The sequence below is a fragment of the Lipotes vexillifer genome, unplaced genomic scaffold (genome assembly GCF_000442215.2).
Source record: "Lipotes vexillifer unplaced genomic scaffold, Lipotes_vexillifer_v1.1 scaffold53, whole genome shotgun sequence".
NCBI lineage: Eukaryota > Metazoa > Chordata > Mammalia > Artiodactyla > Lipotidae > Lipotes > Lipotes vexillifer.
The window spans coordinates 4,276,809-4,280,287 of record NW_006791814.1 but is presented as its reverse complement, the minus strand read 5'-3'; positions in this window follow the sequence as shown (position 1 = coordinate 4,280,287).

The following is a 3,479-nucleotide window of genomic DNA, read 5'->3' as shown; positions in this document are numbered from 1 at the left end:
GCGGGGCGGCCGGGTTCTTCCCACCCCCTTCTGCCCCTGGCCTTTACCTCCCCCGCCGCCCCGCGCGCCAATCGCGGGCGCGCTCGGACCCCGCCCCGCACCTGGGACCCCTCAGCCTTCTAGAAGCCCCAGGTGGGGGGCATCTCTGCCCCCGCGACGGGAGGCGGGGAGAGCCCTCACCTGGCCCCGGGTAGGGCTGCGGGGACGTGGGGGGAGCTCCGAGCCGGCGCCAGCGGCGCAGAGAGGGCGGAGATACCACGGTAGGAGACCTGGGTTCTAATCCCCATTAGTCATTGTTCTCCTGCGCCCGTTTCCCTTCTCTGTGAAGTTGGGAGGATTCCCTTTACACAAGGATTAAAGGCGAGCGTGTGCTCTGCACGTTTCACACACAAACGGGAGAATCGCGAGGATGCCCTGTTTCAAAACTTTGCGTACCTACCCTCCTGGGAGGAGGCTTTCTCTCAAGACAGCCCGGATCTAGTCCCAGCCTTCTCGAACCGGCTTGGTGGTTTGGGGCCGAAGGCTCCGTGTGAGAATTGCAGACCACCAAGGCCTTCCTTGACCCTGGTTCTTCTACTGCCAAGACCTTTTCGTGGGACGTATCCTGAGCACCTTTCTCAACGAATCCACTCCACCTGCGCTCCACCACGAAGGCTCACCAAGTTCTTTGGGACCCAGCCTCTATGGAAACAGTAGGGGCCTAACAGAACAAGGTCACGGCAGTGGCCCCAAACCAAGTACCAAGACCCCTCCCTCAATCTTAGTTTGCAGCCCCAATCTGTGGTGTAGGGTCATTTTTGAAAAAAGCTGGTCCACTCCACTGTGGACAGATACTTCACTGGGCCTCTCCTAGCTCCTGCTTCAATAGAACAGGTAGCTTCCCACTGACCTCTGGTTGGGCACAGCAGGTGGAACAGCTTGGAAGCCAGGAGCAGAAGTGGGTCTGGCTGCCCCGCCTATACTAGCAAGAAAGTTAACAACCACTTCTAATCTGGGGCTTAAATACCTCCCTGTCATGACCCCCTCCCCGATCCTTGTGGGAATGTGGACGTTTTTACTTTTTTTTTTTTTTTTTTGGCTGCACCCTGTGGCTTGCAGGATCTTAGTTCCCTGACCAGGGATCGAACCTGGGCCCTGTGAGTGAAAGCGCAAAGTCCTAACCACTGGAGCACCAGGGAATTCCCAATGTGGATGTTTTTAGATGGGGGCAAATCCCATGAGGAAACTCGGTGCCACGGACTATCTTAGACAGTGTTAGGACAGGTGAGAGACTTGTATAACCTTGGAGATGACCAGGACTTAGGCTACCATCTCTCACTGGCTTGGTTACATCTCAGAGTTTTTTAAAAAAGAGGAAGTGGTGGTGGTGCTGTATGAGTGGGATGCTAAGTTAACAGTCCACATCAAGTCTTAGAAGCCACAGAGAGGACCTAATACCTGGATGGTTTGTTGTGGAAGGTGGACAGGCTCTGTGTTAATTTATGGCAATTTCTTCCCAGGCTCTCGACTTCTGGTTCTAAAGGACGAAATGAAGCTTCTCCCTCCTTTTAAGGAGTAGAACCCTAAGTAAGTGTGATCAGAACAGTTAGCTAGTTCTGGTGGTGATACAGGTGGCGCCACACATCAATGCACAGGCCAACTAACTGATAAAATTTTTTATTTCACTTTTGAGTTTTTACACTTTTCCTGATTATTCCGTGTAAGGTGGAAACTAGAACTGTTTTAAAAGACATACACAAATCGAGTACATCAATAACCGGGGTTTTTTCTTTTTTGCTATACTATTTTCACAACCACAGGTGTGCTTGCTAGGCAATAAAACCATCACAGAAGCAAACGTGAGGCAGAATACTGGTGAGGAAAAACAAAGCAAGAGAGAGCTACCAGATATACAGACAGGCTCGTTCCACATTCACTACTGCGTTTTCAAGCGCCAAGTATTAACTGCACATTTTTGTTCAGCTAGAAAGGAGAGGGATTTTTTTTTTCTTTTTTTTCCTTTTGGTTTGTTTGAAATCAGTGCATGAATGTTTCTCAATTCAGCAGATGGACAAACAGATGGACACTACGGCTATGGGGAATGTTCAGGGGAGAGGGGGGGATACTGTGAGACTGGTAGGCCTGGCTATTCCCAACTCTCCCCATCGCAGTGTTCATGCAACTTCCCTGCATTACAGGGTCTTGTTGAAACGTGTCTGTGAACTTGACAGGATGGGTACACTTGGGAGAGCTGGTGACAGGTGCTAACAAGCATCATCAGGGCTGGCTGCAATGTAAGGAGAAACCATGGATATTTAAAAATACTTTTCTGAGTCAGATCTTGGTGTGACTGAAGAGCAACCACCGTTCTGAGAACTGGAAGAAGACAGAGCTGAGATGCGGGAAGCTCTTTTCAAGTCTCTGAAGCAAGGCTGGCTCACTGAAGTGCTCATCAACATCCCTCACCCCCTCCAGGTCCCCTGTCCCTGCTCATCTAGTACTAAACCGTGAGCAGAAGGCAAAGAGAAAGAGAACGCACAAAGAAAACAATGTAAGGAAGCTGAAGGACAGAAATTGAGAGAGAGAAGAGAAAACCAAAGTCAATAGTCAAAAAGGACAGTGGGAAAGAATGTTTAGATTTCAAAATTTTAAAGCCCCGAGCCAGGAAGAACCTAAAGACTGAGTACTTACTCCTCAAGTGAAAGGCAATCTCTGCAGAACATTATTCTTAAAGATGTTACCCAGGAAACAGATAAGGCCATTCATAAGATACACGGCTTTTTTTTTTCCTTCTTGAGCTCGTGGTTACAGGGAAAACAGATTCCACTATGGAAGCACAAGTTGCCAATCAGTAACATGCTGCTGTAGGAAAGGGGCTGGAATCACGTGTGGCCTGTGAGCACTGGACCTCTGCATGGTGTCCTAAGCCAGGTATCTGCCACCAAGAATGTTAATTTCTGGCTTCGACTATCCTCAGAGGAAGACACTGTGGCCATCCGCAGTCATGAACCTTTGAGTGGCAACAGCCCCAACGGGTCAAGTGTCTACAAACCCTGAACAGAACAGGCAGAATCGCTGTGAATTACCATGAAACTCGAATGCCAAACTAGAGGTGTCTCACTCCAAGTCCCAGTGTCACAATATAATCTCTATAACTTTCTGTACAACTTTACAATGGAACTGTGTTTCACTGACTGTTTTGAATTGAATTAAACTTTCCAAAAAGTTACACATAATTCAGGTCTATTTTGTTTTCTACCAGTAAGAGTTCTGCTAAATTACAAAACCCCATAATCACAGTGTTCAGTTTTTTTAAAAAATTAAACACACAGTAATCCTGTCAATGTTCATCAAAATCAAAACTTCAGAATGCCGTGGCATTTATGTGACCAATCTGAGTTTTAGATACAAATACCAGCTGCTTATCCCATGGACCATTTTTGCTAGGCTGAGGCTGTGAAAAACTGAAAGTCGACGTACAATTCTTTTTTTTTTTTTTT